General features: G+C 44.6%; 1 long non-coding RNA gene across 1 annotated transcript; it reads left to right on the top strand.

Annotated features, from left to right (window-relative positions):
* Positions 1-2,356: 2,356 nt before the first annotated feature.
* LOC134155710 (uncharacterized) lies at positions 2,357-20,692 on the top strand. The gene is made up of 2 exons (XR_009961689.1): positions 2,357-3,970; positions 17,779-20,692. It is a non-coding gene; the product is annotated as an uncharacterized LOC134155710 (long non-coding RNA).
* Positions 20,693-20,855: the final 163 nt, after the last annotated feature.

Genomic DNA, 20,855 nt, shown 5'->3' with positions numbered 1-20,855 from the left:
TTAATAAGGCTATTAAGGTTTACAAATATTCTGCTCTTCCTTACAGTTTATAATTTAATTAATTGCCAGCTAATTGTCTTATTTTCCTCCTGTGATTGATGTCAGTGAGTGGGATTAGGCAGCACCAGATGACAGAGAAAGGAGGAATGAATGCAGCATCCTATGACGGTATGAGAGGAGATGTTTTTATGGGCAAATCCTTTCTGACATGGATGAATACCTCAATGAGATATCACAGAGTATCAGCTCAATACATATTGTAATGGGATCATTAGTGGAGGTACCAGCTGTGTGAGGATTTTATTCACAAGCCACGAGTAAGTAAAGGGGAAATACTGGCTCCTTGGAAATGTTTGCCAAGCATAAATCTTTCCCTTTTTACAAAGCCAATGCTCAGTTTACATAAAATGAGAAAATATTCTCTAAAGCCTGTGGGACTGCTCCAGCTACCCCTGAAGTCAGCCATGGCAGGGAAGCCTTTGGTGGAGGAAGGGAATGTAAACACAGCCCTATTCAGTAATATTTTTCCATGGGAAAAAAGTTAAGAGGAGGGTCTTTCGTCAGTGTGCATGAGCCAGGCAACGGCTCAGTCCCTGAAACAAGAGGCATCTATTTCTAAGCAGGGAAGGCAAGATGGCTGAGCAGACACTGTGTCTTCTCTCCCAGGAGCAGGATTTTGAGTCTCTCACCAGGCATGTTCGCACCCTGCCCACCCCTGAATGTATGTTTGATTGATAGGTCTGTGCATCTCAAGTGTCCGGGCATGCTGGGATACATTACTCCTTCAGGTGCCGTTATGCCTGTGGACTGGTCAACTGGTAACCACATCAGCCAGGTGGATCACTGAGCCTCAGAGTGGCTCTTGACCAGTACTCTGGGTGCAGGGTATGAACCTGAAGATACTGCAGAAGGTACTTCAGAGATTTGCCTTCCCTGAGTCATTCTGGCTGAACAGAGGCAGCCAGCTCTTGAGTGGGAAAGGTATGCCTTTAGTTCCCAAAGCCTGCACTGGTGCTAAGCAAGGGGATCCAGGGTAAGCGAAAAGCCAGTCTTAGTGCGACTTTTGACCAGACTTTGATCGCATTTCAGCCGAATAAACCTGGAGCAATTCCAGTGGCTTTGGTGTGAGTGGGATCAGCCTGTGAAACTGGTCTGAACAGCAAATAACCTGTATGTTCCTCTCTGGGTGGGTGTGCAACGTATTTGACCCTGCATAAATCAGCACAAACTAACTAGGTTATTTCTGAGGCCGTTGTTGGAACAAAGAGTCAGCCAAACCACATCTGTCTCTTTTAATTCATTCCTTCCATTTTGGGGACTTAGCCTTTAGAAGCAGCTATCGGTGATTACATAAAAGAGATTAGCTAACATTTCTGCATAAATCAAGGCCAGCGCAAGATGTTTCCTATGTGCGTTACGAAACCTGGGGCTTGTGGAGGACAAGTTCCTCCTTGGGGAGTGAGGCTTCGCTCACCCAGCGTGGTGCGTGCAGGAGCTCAGTGTGGCCAAGGACGAAACCTTCCTGTTTCTCAAAACAGCCTTTCAGAAAAAAAATAAACTGCTTGAAGAAAACATGTGCATGGTGGGGAATGGTCTGCCCAGGATTTGTCTAGTGGTGGGGGTTCACAAGAGCAGATTTTCTAGCCAAGATACATGATGGAAGCAATGAAAGAAAGAAAGAGGCAGGAGAACCCTGTTGTAAACCAGATTTTCATGTATGAATGCAAATCAATCTCACTGCTAAAGGAAGAGCCAAACCAGAACATGTTACATTTACTCTTTTAGCACAGTTGCTAACAAAATATCTTGACGTGAACACTGTTGGATGACTCAACAAATCTGCTTTGTTTCTTTTTTTCATTTTGAGGCAATTTAATAATTTTTCTTCTGTTTGGTGCTCTGTTAACATGAAGGATGAGGTCATCCCAGGGTCAGGGAGTTGGAATTTCCCTTCAGTGTTACTCTGCTTCTTTTTTTTCTTTTTTTTTTCTTCCCTGCAGGTCAGGGCAGATCTGTAATGAGGCTGAGGGGGAAGGCTCAGTCCTTCTTTCCCATTCCATCTGCCCTGGGTAGTGCCAGTCCCCTGATGAGAGAGCACCTGACTCAGCATTGTCCTTCCACCCAATTGTCAATATGTCTGTGTTCCAGCTTCCCTAAGGAGTTTTAAAGCCCAAAATACCAAAAGCAGCCTCAAGTTTTTGATTTCTTTATTATTGAAGAACTGAACTTGCAACACTGCAGGAGAGTTTCAAAAGGCTGCTGAACACCAGTAGCTCCAATTACCTACTGAGTACTCACCACTTCTTGAAATAAGGCCTAAAGTATCTCTTAACGGTTTTTATTGCTTAGAGTAGAATTGTGCCTCAAACCTGAGCAAGACCTGGGAGAAAACTAAGAAATGGAGATTCACACTCCTTTCTTTTCAGGTGTTAAACTGAAACAAAGTGCAAGTTAAGGTATGCCATTTAAATATATGTTGGCTTCTCATGATAAAACCAGCTACCCAAAGGCATTTAGTAAAAAAAAAAAACAACAAACAAACAAAACCAACTCCAAAAAAAACCCAACAACACAAAACCCACAAAGGTACTCATTTCCTATTGAAATGCTCAGGAAATACATGCCCAGGAATAGATCTGAAAACGAAGCTGTTATCTTTCTTCATCCTTTGATCTCTAACATCTTTCAAAATACGGCCTCCAAGTGATATGCCCAAGGATGCATGAAATCAAGTGCTGAATCTTTATCTCCTCCACTTGTGCATCTCTGCTCTGCAATTCACAACACAGATACATTCCTCCTCAGGACTAGTCTTGACTAAGGGCAATCAAAAAGACTAATCCCAGGAATAAAGATACTAGACAGGCATTCACAGTTGCCCTGCACAGACACCCTCCCCATTTCCTCCCATCTAGGTTGCAGCTGCATCTGGCCCTCAATTCTCTCCAGATGTGTGATGAGTTTAAAGATCTGTCCCAGTCCTTGGCCTTCACTGAGAACCACAGAGCTAGTAATTTCTGAAATAACAGAGAATCTGAGACCTTTTATGCTAGAAATACTACAGGGAAGAGAGTGCCTGTAGACACCAACTGCCTCTGTAGTGAAATCTGAAGTTTCCCCTCTGCTTTTTCGTGCATAACAGCATCTGTATGCCTCATTTCCATCTTCACAGCTCCTGTAATTTACATAATGAACATTTGCAAAGCCTGAGATCTGTGTTCGCTTTGTCTCACATTTACTGTAGATGACCTTCAACATATCATCAGAAAAGTTTCCCAGGCATTTTCCCAAAGGATATGAATGTGAAACATAAAACTATTAGGAAAAGAGAAAAGGGGAATAAAATCAGATTTCTGATTCATCATTCAAAGATATGTATTTTTTCTTCCTACAGCAGGACAAAAATATTTGAGTTTAAAAATAAAAAGGAGTTTTGGCTTTAACAATTTGCTTCTTTAAAGCAACTGTTGGTATAAGGTCCCTCAATAAAGTAACTTTAATTAGGTTTGCCTTCCTAATGAATAATAAAAAAAAAGTCTGGTGGCAAATAACTGGCAGTCTAGGCAGGGATTCAGGACTGACAAGTAATCCTGACTTAGAGGGATAGGAACAGGACATCAGGGTGAGAACAAGCAGCTGAAGCTACTTCTGCCTCTTCTGCAGGTGTCAGGTGCAGCTCTGATTGCTCCTGCAGACACTGCTGGAATCACAACAAGACAATCACAAGGTGACAAACCAGGAACTGACCCATTTTTGCTTCTGATGCCCATCCTCAACCAACTGTCCTTTTCATCCCCCTTGCAAGTGCCAGCAAAGCTTGTCTGACAGCATCCTTGGAAACTCCATCTCCAATATTACATTGAAGCTGATATTCTACTGATGTGGGGCAGCAGGAGAGAAGTTTCTATAGGTATTGGCTGGGTTCTGGATAAGTGCAACTCAGGAATATTCTCTCATTTGAGGAGTGCCTGTGAGTTTACTTTTCTTTTGCTATTTGGGCTGTCAAGCTGGTTATTGTTCACTGTAGCAATGCAGGATGCTTTGAAAGAAGAGATATGTTTTGTAACTAGTTTAGGACTTCTGTTGGTATAGAAAATGAATTGAAAGCTAAAATACAAAGGCTTATTCTGGTGATGAAGAAAGATTCTCATGTCAGCTGTCACAAGAGTCTTCAGATACAATGTATCTTAAACCCACCATGATAGCATGCTGAAAATGCTTAAAGTAGATAAATCTGATGCTGTTCCCATTGCTGTAGGCCAAGCATATAGGAAACACTGCTCCATGCAGTAAACTTGAGAAAGGAAGAAAGCTTTTTAGATTCCTTTATTCTTTGAAAATAGTGCCCCTTGTGCCTTCCTTTCAGGGCAGGTATGTATATTTATGTGCTGTCAGGTAATTGCAATGTGACCGGTAGTAGCTTTTATCTTCCTACCTCTTATGTGTTCCAAGTGGTTTATCCATATATCCTGTGTGGTTTGATTCTACCGTTATAGGGTGAGAACTAGAACCTGGCTGAATCTTTACCAGCTTGTTTCTTTTAGCGTGGTCTTGCTCTTGGACTCCAGTCATTATCTTGGTCTACAGATAATTGTATAACTGAAATATTTGGAACATAGGCTGCATATTGCAAACTTTCCACCTTGGGAGCAAAAAGGAAGGGTGTGGTGGGGGCATGGAGGAAGAAGAGGACACTCCTGTCCAAAGGCCCGGGTGAGGGACCTTCTGTCCTTGGCAGCTGCTGTGTCTGGCACAGCAAACCGGCCCACAAAAGGAGCATGTGTGTGTGTTGGATAAGGCGTTCAGTATAATGTTATCCTGAGCCAAGTATGGGTTCCCTGCATCTATGCTATTCATCCTTCTAAGATGACATGAATCTCCTATAGTCACAGTTCAGGGCTGCTGGACCTCCCTTGTGGACTGGGGAAGGCTTGTGCTTTTAGCCTTCAATCCCCCCAGGTGATGATGGTTGGTGGAGAAGCGCAGTGCTGAAATTGTGAATAAATGGTTAATGTAGCTGCATGGTAGCCAGAGAAACTGTTCCTTGGGCTCAGGAATGTTTCCTCCCTTCATCCTGCCTTTTTTTTTCTTTTTTTTTTATAGTACCATATAGTGTTTAATAATTCAATACACACATAATCCAAAATAAACACACTAATTAACCTTTGTTTGGAGAAATTTAATTAGTTAATGCTTAGTCTCTGTTCAGATTCCAGACATTTTGGAGTGGGAAAGGTGCCATGGAGAAAGCATGGCAAAATATGTTTAATGCTCAGCACCTTCAATTATTTAAACAGTAACGTGGGCTGGACCAATTAAAGAAAAAAAATTATTATACAGGCATGTGCATGCTAAAATATCTTCATGCAGTGTTTCCAAACTCCAGTCCTGCTGCAGAATGGTAAAATATATCCATGTGTAAAGCAACTGTATGGAGGAGGGAGTCTGGTAGCTTAGGAATGATTCTGTTGCCTGCCAGGAACCTTCCTGCTGGGACTTAGGGGATGGGGTGGGTTACGGAGGTACTAGAACTGTTGGTGGCAGTGGCTGCCCACCCTGGCTGAGTGAAGCTGGATGGCAAATCCTGCCCTGTGTCCTAAACAGATTATGAATTTTCTGAAGGGTCAAATACTGTGCTCTGACTCACTAGTACTAGACATCTACAGCCCAAATGCCTTCAAAATATATTACTGTAGGATAATAATTTTACCCAAATACTCAAGCTTTAATATTCTTCCCCAGCTGAACTGTAAATAAAATTATTTCCTAAGAGCACTTATTTGAGCTTGATTATTAAATACATTGCCAAAATCTGGTTGGTTAATATACTGCCTGCTACTTGAGCTGAAGTATCTAAAAGACAAAGAATGAAGTAAACGAAAAGGAAATCAACATTTTGCTAAATTGCATGTTTTTAAAAATCCTATAATTGAGGCTGCTACTTCATTTCCATTTGTAAAACAGATTGAGTTCCCTTTCCATCTACTAATGGATCTGGTTTATCTCTGATACTAATTGCAGCATTTGCTTGGTTTGCACAGGCTGCTAGTGACATTGAGTAAGGAAAGTCAAACTGCTTCTGCTGAGCTCTGGGGTGTCATTTAGGAGTGATGCTTGACGCTGAGCTCTGCTGAACTTTAAGCCCTTGTTCTTTTTCCTATGGCTCCAAAGTCTGGGTCAATCAACCAAGATAAAACTTATTAATTCATTGTCAGGATTATGTGCCTCAGGTCTTGCTAGAGAAGCAGTGGGAAGGTTCCGGTGATAATAAAGCAACACTAGACAGCCTGGATGTTTAATTACACTTGTGTGTGCTCTCTCTGACCTAGTGACTGGGCTGGAAATGCCACCAGAACAAAGGTTGCTCATGAGTTTTGCACGTGGGCCCTTCTGCTGCAGGGCTTTGGAGAGGCGGGGGTTTGTGGCATCTTTTGTCATTCTTTCATGTTATTGTTGGGAAGGGAATTGTGCTTTAAGCGTCTGGCTGAAAAGAAAAGAAGGGGGTTTTTAGATGAAGAGCCTTTTCTTGGAACCCACTCTAGCAAATCTATTTGCACATACCTGAATTATGCAATCCTGGGCCTCAGGTCTGGTGAAAACATGCTGCTCTCAACACACCCAACGCTCAACTCCTAGTTAGCAGCTACTCAAGAGCTTAAGTATACACTTGTTTTATTGCTGGGTTGGGAAGGGAAAGCAGTTTTGCAGAAGACTGTACCCAGGAATGTAAGCTGAAGACCTCTCCTTCCCTGCTCCACAGCCTCTGCAGCCTGGACACTTTTCCTAGTATCCCAGTGCATGTATCTGTGATAAAAGCCTCCATGGTATAAAGGCTTCAGGCACTAACATCCCTTCAGCACTGGCACTTGCAGGATTCACCCTTTGCTTTCCATTGTTTTATTTATGTTTACAAACAGAGGAGGTTTTTTTAGTTATTATTTGTCTTAAGGCTCTCCTGAAAGCAAATCCATCAGCTTCCCAGGCAGCTCAGTGTGGCAGAGGGAGCCCGGGCTACAGAGCGGCTATTGTGGAGCACGTCCGTGGGCTCTCTGCCACTGGCACCACGGGGGAGCCTTGTAATAACGACACCAGCATGGACCAGATGTCTTCTAGAGGATTTGGTTTCAAGATGCATGGCTCCTGACGTGTGTGTGTGGGGTTCTACTCTGATGGACATAATTTGTTTAAAAAGTTTGCAGGTGTTAGAATTTTTACTGAAGTCAGGGAGCTGAGAAATTGTATCCAGTTGGTGAGGTAATGCTTGCTATGCTCAGACTGGGAGTGGGGAGCACACACAGTCTGCATTAAATAAAGGGCAGCTGTGTTGCCAAGCACAGTTTTCTTCATATGAGAACTAATCTGAGCCATGCCAAGCCAGACCTCTGTTCCTGCAAATCCTTGTAAAGAGTAAGAAAATCCACTGCTTTCCTCCAAAACCTGCTGGGGGCTTGCACCCCCAGGGCTGGCATCACTCCATGGGCTGCACCCCCACAGCTGTGGGGATGAGCTGGGGGGACTGGGGATCCTGCTGCTGCTGCTGTGGAGCCATCCCTGCAGCTCCTCACGGGCTTTGGGGTAGCGGGAACAGCTGCTTTGTCATCACCCAGCTAATGCCTGTGACCTGTTGTCCTAGTGGGGCCCAGGTTGAGATGGGTTCTCGCTTCTGCTCCAGCTGCAGGGTTTTGCTCTCCTAAGCCAGAGAAGGAGAGCACACACCAGCAGCTGTTCCCATGGTGCTATTCAAGGGTTTGTTTTTCTGGGTTTCTTTGGTTTTGGCTTGTTTTTGTTTTTGTTTTTCCTCTTGCTCTGGGCTCAGTTCTGCTGCTTGCTGAAGCCCCAGTAGAGGTTTTAGGTTTTTTTATTATTATTATTATTTTATATAGGTAAGTTGTAATGTCAGGATATGAGGTTGAAAGGGCAGGTCTGAGTCAACTCTCAGATGAATTCTGAGTATTTCCTTTCTATGTGGATGAGATCCAAGGATTTATCTCAGTTCAGTAAAGTTCACATTTCTGATGCTTACTGAAATAGACTTTAAATCCCTTGCACCTACAGACCAGCATTGGTCATTCAGGTTCTGCACAGCTCTATCCAGAATGGTCAGGACATGCAGTCAGCAGGGACAATATTTTGGGATGTCAGCTGAAGTGGGCTTTTTTATTTTTATATATACATTTACAAAAGCAGGCACACTCATTTTTGCCATCTGTGTCTCTTACCAGCAGAAGCTTGTGATGCAGCAGTTGGGATGTGCCATATTTCCCTTTGGGTTTGCAGAGGGTGATACACAACCCTGCCTGTGTTGGGCACTGTAAGCAATAGCGGTTTGGTAGATGCAGGGTACTGAATGACTGGATAAATGGTTGAATTCATCGTATGTACCACTTCTCAGGATATAGTCTGTAAGACTTGGGTACCATCCTTTGAAGTATTGCCTGTGCACAGTACGCAGGGGCAGAATGACCCTGGCAGACATGAATACCACTCTAGGGGTGTAGGAACAGGCTTTTTCCTCAGCTTAGTCCCTCCAGGAATGTTGTACCTTAGCCCCATAAAGTTACATAAATAGGGCTAAAGTTAGAGCAAATGATACTTCACAGACAAAAAGTCATCTTTTCTACCAGCTTGGGGCTAAGGAAGGGGCAGCTGTGGTGTTGGGGCTCTGATGCCAGAACCACCCACATCTCACCATGCTGCTCCAATATCATCCTCTGTGCCTGGGCTGAGCAAGTCTCACAAGGTCTTTCAGCTGCCTGCAGTAAATTTTTTATTATTTCCCTCCAGGCTGTCTTTTCCCCTGTTGCTGAATTTCAGCCAGTGTAATGATTTCAAGGGCACCATTTTCAATTTCCTCTATGGAGCCAAAATTAATACTAAGTTTATGCCACTGTGTAGCAGAGCTTTAAGCATCCACCAACAGTGTGCATATTTCACAATAATGTAATGGCTCCTAAACCCAAACACTGCTAAAAAACAGCACTGTACTCCACTGTAAATATTGGTGATGCCTGCCTAAACTGAGGCACCAGTAATGATGACTCCATTGGTACTATTTATGTGCCCATTAACATCCCACCACAGTCATCATTTTATTGCCCCCAGGAGCATAAGCACATGCAGATGCTAGGGCCATGGTCTGATGCTGCTCTGGGGCAAGGAAAAGGTGCTGGTCCTGGCCTATGGGAGGGGAAGTGTCCGGTGGTACCACTATTGGTGATTTCCTCTGGAAGAAGGTGTGTAGGGGGTCTCTGGAAGTGTTGAAATTACAGTCCTGCTTATGAAAGGACGTGGCCGCAGCGTGCCTTATTGCAGAACAGAAGTTGTGTCCTTTGGGATGTGGCACTACTTGTTTTGGATGCAGGTGGAGCAAACAGGTGGCTCTGCATCTGCCTTTAAGCATGGCATGGCTAGAGGCCAGGATGGAGCTGGAGATATCTTGACAGTGATGGCCAAGATGATGGGCATGCTGTTAAGGCTTACTTTAATAGTTTGTGTACCAGATCTGACCAGAACAACCCTTCCTCCTGGTCCCCATGGAAGCCAGCCAGACCTTGCCCGTTGAGAATAGGCTCAGGCCCTCAGACTGCCTTGCCTGAGTAAAGCACTCCTGTGGGATGTTTTGGGAAGCCTTGTCTGAAGTGCAGCTCCTGTGCATCCTTTGGCAGAAGCAGGGATGTGAATGGCCTGGCTCTGATGGGGCTGGACTGGAGGGTGCTTGGGCATCCCTTCCCAGCCTGAACCCTTCTGTGATTGCACATGGAACTGTGGATCTGTTGGGTTTGGCAGGGAAACTCCCTGACTCCAAATGAGGCAGAGCTTTGACTTGAACATTCCAGAGGTCAGAGTTGGAGGAGAAGCTGCTTTGCCCAAGCTGTGGCAAGGGCCTTCTTCTCTATGCCAGAGTCACTGGTGTGAAAGGGTTTCCACTGCTCTTCTCCACAGACTTTCCTCTCCATCAGACCTCGCAGCAAGGAGCTTCTCCTGCCAGGAAAGACTCACATTCTGCATTTTTCTCTTTCCCTTTTCAGCCCAGTATGTGTAGGGAAGCCCTTCTTCTCTCACTTCCATCACTTCTCTGTTATTACTCTAGCTAAAGCTTAGGTCCAGGCAAGAAAATTTGGGTCTGCTTTCCTTGATCCCCAAGCTTTGTGGGCAAACAATAGAGATGACGGATTTTAGTTGAGTTACATCTTTGTTTTATGCCCTTCTATTTATGCCTCAAACCTTACAAGGGAGATGGCCATGGTTTTGTTTGGGTTTTGTTTATTAGGGTGTGGTTTTTTTTTCTTTAAGAAATACATACAGGTGGGAGGAGCAGAGAAAGATAGTCAGAAAACCAGGTTATAAGTGATTGCCAAGACTATGTGTTTACTGAGTGCATTTGCTGCCCTGGGCCAGTGATTTTGACTCTCTTTGGAAAGAAGTAGAGGGTCTGTAAGAACCCGTGTGTGCAAAAGTACACAAGCCATTAATTACGGCGGCTGCTTTGCGATACTATCTAGCAGAAGCTAATGGAGTATGAGAAACCTGTGGAAAATGTTAGCAAGAGCTGTCAGGATGTTTGTCTTACAAGCTGTTCTGGATGATCTCATCTCTGCCAACATTTCAGAGGGTTAGGGGTGTGCTGGGTCAGCTGGAGGTGGCGGGCACACGTCCCAGCATTGGAAGGAGGGTGATGAGCTGGAGGCACAGGGTCTGCCCAAGCAAAGAGAGGCCACAGGAACCTGGGGTACTTGCTATGCTTCACTGCTGGAGGTGAAAACTATGGGTGGAAAGGGTATATGACTTGAGGGGCTTTGGAAAATGTAAGATTGTGCCTTTTTTTCCTGCTCCTGTGAAACAAGCTAAATAAAATGTCACCCAGAGCCTGGGGTGATGGGCCACAGCAAGCAGACAGGATGCAACCTGGCTGGGGAGTTGCTGCTGTAATGTGTGCAGGGCAAGAGTGATTTCTCAGGGGAATTTCTCCTGCCCCTACCCCTTCTCTGCATCGTGGCTCACAGAGACGATGCCCAGAGGATCAAGCGATGACAAACAGGCCAAAAATGGTGGCTTGGTGATGTCAGAGCCAGAGGTCAGCTTGCTATCCTGATTTATAAGAGATCTTGCTCACTGTGTCCCAGGGCTGCCTTGGCTTTTCATTCATTCTGGTGATGACGGAGAGTCGTGCTTAAACAGCATTACTGTTCTGGCACGGGCTGCTTTTAGGAGCAGGAAACCACTCCCTTTATCCTCACTTGATCTTTCGGAGTGAAATATGTGCAGTGCCCTTGTCGGCAGTAAGAGTCTCCTAAGGAAAAAAAAAGAAAGGTTAGCAAGCAGAAACAGATGTTTACCTTTAACTTCTCGCTTTGTGTGGACAAGGGAAACTGGAGGAGGGAGGCATTAGAGAAGGAAGGTCTGCAGTGCAGCAGAAAATGCTCCCTGAGAGCCTGAGAAAGTTGTGTTGGCTCGAATCTGCCTTTCCCTTGATTTTGCTGTGGCTTTTATTTGGTCTGGCATTTTTTAATCATTATTATTATTATTTAAATGCACCATTCTATTAAGAGAAAGATTAATTGCTTTTTCTTTCTTCTGCCTGAGCTTCTCAACACAATTAAGACACAGAAAACAAATGCCTGCACATGAGAATGCTCTAATAGGCACTGACCAGCCCAAGTTACTGTGGCCTAGTTTAAAAACATGGCACTTCTCCGGGACCTATTTGTTTCTCTTAATACAGTGATTTGTTTTTCTATATTGCTCTCTATATAATTATCATTGCACTGCATGTTCATTGGCTCTGGGTTCAGTGTAGTATAAATCTGGAATTAGTCTACTGAAGTCAATGTCAGATAACATTTGCTTTAACAACTAAACTAGATCTTGGTCTCATTTATCCTACTGTAGCTCCAAACTAACCCCAGCAAAGCAAATACAGCTTTGCTCATACCAGTGTTTTCCAAAAAGGCCTTGCCATGGTCCTTGGCTACACCTTCCACCCTTATGCTAAACCTCCCTCTGGTCCGAGGTAACTCTTGTGGCATCTTGCTATGCATTCAGACTGAACCTTGTTTTAAACCCCTGCTGAAAGCTATCTGTGTTTGACCTAGCTGGAAGAGAAAGGATGGCAGGGTCAGAGCCATCACCTCCCTCTGTGCTGCTGCTGATGCAGGTTGGCATTCCTTCACCGTTTTAGTTCAGCCTCCCTCCTAAATGCTGGGTAGACCTGGGCTCAGATTGCTCTTACATCTCAAGCTTGAACCTTTTATCTTGACCGCCAGGACTTGGAAACAGCTTTTACAAGTTGTGAGATCCCTTGGTTTTTTTTTTTTTTTTTTGTATTCTCTCATAATGTGTGCACAGTTAGTGCTGAATTTGGGTTTATCCTTATAGTCCAGTATTTATCCTTCCCAAGCTTGTTTTCAGTAGCTCAGGGGTGAAATGACCAGAAAAATAACTAAAGACGAAAAAGTAAACCTGGTTTAAAAACAAACAAACCAAACTCCAAACCAAAACCCCACCTATTGTTATTACATTAGAAGGGTTCATATCTGCTAGCCAAAGCTGTAGAGTTGGAATGGTCAAAATCCTTCTGTTTTGGGATTAAACATGGGGGAAGCATAAATGTTGCTTCTTTTCACCATCAGGCTTGGTCCCAGCTGCCTCCTCTCCCAGTGAGCTGGCTGGTGTTTGGCAGGGGCTGTTTTCGTCCTTGGACAAGAACTGAAGCGGTGCAGTACAGATGACCCTCAGCAGTGTTCCTATGGTACTGAACTGGCTCTGCTGGGCTGACTGTGTACTGCACTGGAACTAGATAGGGTCATTGCAGCTCTGGAAATTTTCCCCTAAATTCATTGCAAAACCAAGTTGAGGTTTACATTCAGAGACTGTACTTCTTTATGGAAATATTACAATACCACAGCATACATCTACTGTGGATGGCAGCTCTCAGATGATGAGTGTGTCCCCTGCTCGAGCAGTCTGTGCTCTGCTGCCTGACTGCCTGCATTGGGAGTAGGTTCCCTCTCCTGCTCAGGAAGGAGCATCCAAGGCATCCATAGCCAGTCCTTTTTGCCTGGTCTGAGCTGCCTCAAGAGTGTGCTGGGGGTGGTACCAGCCCTCATAGGTGGTTGCATGAGCGCCTCCAGACCTGTCAGGTAGAGGGGCTCCTGGTTCAGAAGGGGTGCTGCAGTCCCCACTGTGCACCACGGTCACCTAAGGTGGTCACCGTCATGTCCCCTGGAGGGGACAGGTTCCCCATGGGTTAGCTTGCTTTCTGGTCTTTTTTTTTAGCAGATTTTGGTTGGAGAGTGCCACAGTGATGAGGTGCAGCTATGAAAAGCAACAAAACACATGGGATGGGGCAGATCTCCAGCCACACAGGCTGAAAAAGCTGATGCCAAACCCAGGGCAGTCATATACTTTCATATCTGAGCATATCTCTGCAGTCTCAGTCATTATCTAGTGATTGGGGTACAAAGTTTGGGGTACAGTGCTGGCCTGCACAGGTGAAGGAAAGGGTCCTATAAGAACAGAGCTAAGTTTGGAAAAAGCCATAGTAACTCTGGGAAAGTGCAAGAAGGAGAGTAAGAGGGCTGTGAATATTGAAGGCAATGCTGAAGGCCAGGGAGGCAGTGGCCAGGAGCCAAGCTGGGGTTGAGAAAATCTCTGCTGGCTGGACAAGGGCCATTGCACCTGGAAACCATTACACGCAAGTGCTCTGGGCAAGGAGAGCTGGGGGACAGACACGCATCATGGCTTACTCGTGTGTGCAAAGTCAGTGGTGTTGGATGGAAGCTTGGCCTCTTCTCAGGTTTGCTCTGATGTGGATGTTTGTGTGGAAATTATCAGAGAAAACATTGCTATGCCACTCAATTGACACTTGGGTAGAGGGACCACAGCCAGTCCCTGCTCTTCCTCTGGAAATGGCTGAGTGCTCTTCTGTGGCCTTTGTTAGGCATTTTCTTAAAATAACGAAAAAAATACAACTCTTCCAGTTTTAGATTCTGATAATGGAGAGATTCTGACATAATCTGAGGGATTTATTTTCTTTTTTTCTTTTCCATTTCTCAGATGCAAACTGCACACATTACTGGGTGCCTAAAATATTCCTTGTGCTTCCAGTGTTTTCCTCAAATTTTTTTCTTCAGTTGCTGCACAATAAGTACACTTCACAGCTCTGTGCTGCTACTTGATAAGACAGCTGGAGAGAAGCTATTTTCTGATTTCCAGATACTGTAGTTTTATCTCTAATGCTAGTTTTCACTGGTGGTTCAAGAAGTTCTTAGAAAGCTCTTCAACTTCTTCCTTAGTACTGAGATGGTGAGAGGCAGATAAAACTTATTGTTTACTAATAGGAAGCAAAAAAGTTTAGAGGTTTCATTAGACGTCAACTGGGGGGTTATCATTTGGTTTTTAGAGCTGACATGGGGCTCACCCATACCCCAGGAAAAAAAGGGAAATGATCAGCAGTCCTTTCTACTGGACTTACATGAAAAATAGCCAAAGAATGTACAGTTGTTATTGAAAAGTCAAAGCTTGAAGGCTTGGGGGCAAAACCTTTCAATTCAAAGCTTAGCATTCTGATGGGAAATTTCCCCAAGGGGAGTTTCTTGCTGGAGTGTTTTGTTGGCTGGGCTGTACATCCCGTGTCACCCCGTGACACCCTTTCAAATGGGAATTAAGATGTTCCTGTCATGGTGCCTCAGTGGGGATGAGGTGGGGCTTGGGAGCTCTCACCATGAGGGCAAAGGGAATAATTTTTTTGAGAAAAAACCCCACAAAACAGCCAAAACCATTTTCCACAGGACAGTGGGCCTATCTCTATAGGTTTCTGCCATTTTTCCACAATTTTTCTGGAAAAGAGTTTCCACTGACTACGTGCATCACTTCAGAGCAGAGAGATCTTCCGGTACTTCCCTAAGCATCCCAAAACAGCAATATCTTATCAGCTCCTGCTCCCATTAAAATTCAAAACACAGCCTTTCTTGCTGCTTCTTTTCTCAGATGACATTTAAACCTGTCAGTGGCTACGACTGATGTCATGTAATCTTTGGAACCAATGCAAAAATTGCACTCTTGCTTCACAATGGCTTCTACAAACAGAAAGAGGACGGCAAGGAATGGACATAAACACACCAAAAAGCCTGTGTGCTACTTTTCTTGCTGATGGTCTGATAGCATTTTCTCCCCTCAGAAAGCAAAATAAACCTGGGCAGTGGTGAGGAATAACGTGTAGGAAGCAGGGATGACAAATGCATTTATTAGTAGTCAGGTAACATGGACAAAGTGTCACTCCCATCCCCATGCTGTATTTGATGGCACCTCTAAGTGTCATTATGGATAAGGAAAGGATGCTGAGACATCCCTGCTGAAAAGCTAGAGTACACTGTTGCAGACCAGCTGAAAGGGGATCCCTAAAGGGATCCTCAGAGATACCCTAAAGGAATTCTTTCATCTATGGGCTCTGACATTTTGATGCTTGGCTGCTCACATCCCAGTGGGCTCAGTATGGGTACTTGGGCACCTGCTTGCACTCCCTGCCATGCAGTGTGCTCATCTGCCTCCCTGGAATGGTGAAAGCTGGAATTGTTCCTGGCCTGGTTGGACAGGGTTTGAGCAACCTGGTTTATGGATGGTACCTGCCTGTGGCAGGTTTGAGTTGGTCCTTTCCAACCCAACCCATTCTATGAATAGTCTACATATAGGGTACCTGGACATACTATAGACAACAACAGCTGTGGTGTCTGCACACAAAGCTGGTGCTGGTCAGTATACAGGCATGTGCTAATACTGCTTTGAGTTCTGAATATCCATTTAAATTGCTTTCATCTGGCCCAGAATGTGGCCATTGGTAAACAGCAACCTATTATTGTTTATATAAAGTACAGGGGTTGCTAGACAATCCTACTGAGTTGTTTCCATTTCTCTCTGATTAATGTATTCAAGTCTATATTCATTTGTTTTTATAACTTTCACAAACAAAAACTTGATGTTTTGGTACCAAGCTCAAATATGGGAACAATTTCATTCTCAGTGCCAGCATTTCTGATGCAAGAACTGAAAGGCATCCAGAAATGCTGTGTTGTCCCTGAATATTCTTCAGTCCCAAGATATAGCATTTTTAAAGCATTACAGAAGCAAAAACAATTTGAGTGCCTTGAAAGCTTTTTACACTGACTCTGCTTCATGGAAATACTGACTCAGGGCCAAATGGCTGATTATATTGTATGATGTAAGAAGGAGCTAGAAAGCTTAGCAGGGAATTAGAATAATGTAGTTTGTGTGTTGTCTCTGTGCAATGAAGGGGGGGGGATGGGACAGAGCATTTATTAGAAAGCTTTAAATCGTTTGCAGCTATATGTTATTCACTTGCAAAACTGTCACAGACCCAGTTGAAAGCGATGGGGATTTGATGTGTGACAAGCTCTTACCTGCTGAACTGAGCTGCTGGTGGAGATCTTTTCAGTTCATTTAAAGGCTGCAAAATGTTCCTTGCTGGGGTGTGGAGGAAACAAATGCCACTGTTGTGTAGCCAAGGAAGAAAAGACCTTTGCTGTGTCATACTTCTGGAAGGGGAATGAAGGATGTAGCAGTGTTGGGGGAGCTAAACTGTGGCCTGGTCTCTGCTGTCGATCCAAACTAAAGGTGAAGACTTGGGGGGTGGTGCAGCACTCCCTGGATGTGGATGCGAGCAAAGGGAGGAGTGCGATACAAGAGAAGCCCCATCCCTGCTACTTGCTGGTAGGAGCCATTTCACTGGGGGAGATTTAATGGTTTACTGTATTTTGTTGTCCTGTCAGGGAGAAAAGCTATTCGTTGCAAACACGAACTCTGAGATGAGTTAAAATCAGAGATGACCCAAGTGCCTGGAGGTATAAACTAACTACTGAATTGTTCAGCTAGTTTAATGAAATGGAGCAGCACAAAGACGCAGTTCACTTACAGATTTATATATACAACAGCTCTGACACTCAATTTATGGAGCTTACTGCACATTTTAAGATTGGGAAGCCTGGTTGCTGTCAGCTCATTGAAAGAGATTTGGGATGGAAAGTCCTATCAGAAAACCTGCCCCTGCTGTAGTGCTGTGATGGCAGAAGGAGCTGGGGACAAGCCAACCCATAGCTGCTGTTGAAGACTGAGGGTAAGCTGCTGCTTAAACCTCAGGTCTGGCTACAGCAAAGTGCCACTTACTGTCATCATTTTGTCCTTGAATTGTGACTCCCTGTAGAGATGGAGGTAATTCACTGTCCCTGCTGTGCCTGCAGGACCAACAGAGCTATGAGGCAGCTCTGCTACAGTTTGCTCCTCTTTCTAAATACACATATTATCTACATGCATGCACATGGACATATGCCACAGCCAACCATGCCGTCCTTTCCTTTGCAGGGGCTGCTGGTTCCCAGCAATGGCTGTAAGCAGCCCTGACCCTGCCTGCAGTGCAGCCCCTGTTGCCTCTCCTGCCTGCAAGGCAGCTGCGCTCAACCCCACAGCCTCTTTTTCTGCCAACCAATTACTGGTGGGGAGGGTGAATAACACTGTCTCATCATGACGCTTCCCACCTCGAGTGAGTCATCAGATGAGATGAAATGCAAGTGCAGAACTATATTCAATGCCTGTATCTGAAACACCATGTTCGAATGATGGTGTAGGTCATTAGGTCCCTAATTTCCTCTTTAATGGATTTTCTAATGCATTTGATGAATAAATAGATGCTCAGTAATAAATAGAAGCACCATTTGCAAACTCGGACTTGAAACAGGGCCATAATACTATCATTATTTATGTTTACAGAAGTCCTGTGGACCTCATGGGAGGTGGAATACGTGCAAATGCTGAAGTGATTGGGGCTGGAAGCACACAGCAGAGTCAGCCCAGGCCACTGCCAAAGGAACAACTTGAGTGTGCACGCAGTTTTTGGAACATGAATGATCCCATTGACTCCCGATTGCCTGCGGATGCAGCTCGGGTTGAATGGGTCTTATGTTTGCACAGAAGGATGGCCCAGAAGGAACTGAGAACGTTTCCAAGCAGAAACCGCTAAATGTCACTTTGTATGTGCAGAGCACACCCCCCCAGCTGTGAGCTGGTATACCAGCGAGGGGTTCTGGGTGCCATCATGCAAGCCTGGGGCTGTGCTCAGGGAGGAGGAAGTGTGATCAAGATCCTGCCTGTGTCGTGACCCACTCTGTAGAATGGGCTGAGCCCCTCTACGAGGATCACGCTCACTGCACATGTACTGCCGTCCCTTGGCAGCCTCCTACCTAGATGAGAGCTGTCTGCCCTGATGGGTGCAGCAATTTGAGCCTCTTGGTTTACAAGTACTACGTTGGTGCAGAGTAATGTTATTATGCATTCACATCAATTTGTGTAAAGCTGGCAGCATCCTTGGTGGATATTTTTGTACCTCCAGTTTCTAAATGGCATTGCTGTTAACAGCAATGTATCATCATTACCAGCAAGGCTTATGAGGATGCACAAAGTGTGATATTACTGAAACCTCTGCAAGTACTGTGTGATAATCAGGCACAGGTTGGTTATGTTTTCTCCTTACTCAGTAGAGTGGATTTGAGCAGGATTTTGGTTATAATCCTCTGATGAGCCGATTTCCCCCCAGGTCAGGACAGCTATCTCCTTGTATGTATACAAAAGCACCATGGACCAGAAGCCTTGCGTGAATCTTTATTCCTGCTAAAGCATCAGATAGTCCCAGGTCAGTGCCAGCAAAGAGGAACCAAGGGTCCTGTTCAAGACCACAGACCCCCAGCCCTTGCTAGCCCAGATGTCATTTGATTTTTCAGGTCTCATCCTACAGCTGCTTTGGCTACGGTGCTCCCTCCAGTCATGCCATTATGTATTAATAGGGGACAGAGCTGGCAATGGAAAAGGATAGCAGAAGTACACATTTGTCTTGCTGTCCAGTAAGCCACAAAACAAATAGCGATGCCAAGTGTAATCCTGCTTCAGTTAAAACTGTTGCTTTAGTTTGTCATCATTCATTGTTCAGAGTACAGCTGCTTAATGACAGGATGTGGGAAATGAAAAGTTTTTTATGTCCTTGTAGACTTTTTAAAATAAAAATTCCTGAGCAGTGGAGGAAGGTGCTTGCACAGAAATCCTGGGTTTGAATGCCAAGACACAGCCTGGCGGGAGCGAGCCTCCCTCAATGAGGCTCAGGAGACGGACATTTTGCTCTTAGCTTTAAAAGTAACCTGCTGTGTGAAGCTGGTCTGCCTTGGCTTTGTTTGCTTATTTTACACATCTGTGCATCTGTCTCTGCCCAGCACCTTGCAAAACGGGACCTGCGTTTGGTAGGAAGAAATGAAAACTAAAAGACAAATGCCATGGGGCCACTTCAATGCAAGATGCCCCAAGTCCAATTAAGTTGGCAAATGTTAGATTTTGAACCTAAATATAGGGCAATGCAGGGACTGTGAGCAAGCGGATGAAATCTGAGGTGGACAGGGTGTTTGCAGAGGAGACTTCATTAAGCCAGAAATAGAAGAGACAACCCCAGCTCTGCCAAAAGCTGGGGTGCGTGGGGTGCCTTTTTAATTTTCGGGTCCATTTTAATAATGATCTTAATTTTTATACAGGCCACGGTGGAGCTCCACCCCTTCTGCGTGCTAATTGCTTTGAGCTGATGGTGCAGAATTACCAGCAGGCGCATGATCTTTGCTCTCAGTGGGAACTCCCCTACCTGTGTGTGCTGCACATCATGTAAGCAAATAGGGAAGCTGATGGCTTTGGTGGGAGACACATTTCATTCAGGCTTTAAATTTGTTTCTGGCAGGCACAGCCCTTGAAGAACCACCAAAGGCTGGGATGTGGCCAACAAGTCTGCATAATAGCTAGTCCCTCCCTGGTTTAACTCTGCCTCTAGAAACATTCTCCTTCCTTCTTTATGTATATGTATTAAGCGCTGTCCCAAACTATGTGAAATCAGTGTGGAATTTGCCTGAGGTTCCTCCCTGCCTGCTCAGGGCTTCTCAGCAGCGTAAGCAAAATTAAAGGAGATGGTGGGGTTGGGATGAAACCACTGTTTTATGATCTCAGATAAATGTCACATACTTTAGCATTAATTGATATATTCTTACAGTAATCACTTCCCAGCAGATCACCAGCACGGTCATCACCACTCTCCCAGTCCAAAAGTCAGTCTTTTTTTTTTGTATCCTTTAAAAATTTCTATTTCCAACAAGCCTACTGTTATCACACTTTTGCTATTTTAAGTTTGGTGGCACGAAAAGGCTGACTCACAGAAAGCCGTGTTGTAGGATATATTGGCTCAGCTGAGGAAATAATTCTCAATTCATTCTTCTACCAAGTGCTTTGAGTTTTTTTTCCTGTCCCTCTCTCTTTTTGTGTGTGTGTGTGTCTTTTGGTCTCACATTATGGTACACATCTGGTACTATGAAAGATTGAGAGCTATTTCTAATGCATTGGTCTGCCCAGTCAAATGTGTCTTTCTGTATATACCCTGAAGTGTTTTATGTGCCTGCTAGAGATGTTACACAGGATACTCACACAACTCATAAAATTTGGTCTTGTATTGGAAAATGTTTTGTGGAAGTATGCTGCTTAATCTACTGTAGCCATTCACAGTTAATGTTGTTGTGGTGGGCATTGCAGGGGGTGAAGATTACAACCTGCTTAGGGAAGTTTGATACGTTATCAGAAATCCTCAAGAATAAAACTGAAAGAAATGGATGTTGAATGAAATGTAGATAATTGACTAAAAAAAGGGAAATATGAGAGGCCCCAGCAAAGTCATCCTTCTGGCTGGACTTGTGCTGGAGTCAGCTCCTTCTGATTAGGACCTACAATCACCCTTTCACAGCTAAGGGATTGTATAAAATAAATCCAGGGTG

Source organism: Pezoporus occidentalis, unplaced genomic scaffold, assembly GCF_034315485.1.
Source record: "Pezoporus occidentalis ecotype Australia unplaced genomic scaffold, CSIRO_AGI_Poc_V1 ctg8, whole genome shotgun sequence".
NCBI lineage: Eukaryota > Metazoa > Chordata > Aves > Psittaciformes > Psittacidae > Pezoporus > Pezoporus occidentalis.
Note: the sequence above shows the minus strand (reverse complement) of the source record. Positions and strands in the feature narration are given on the sequence as shown.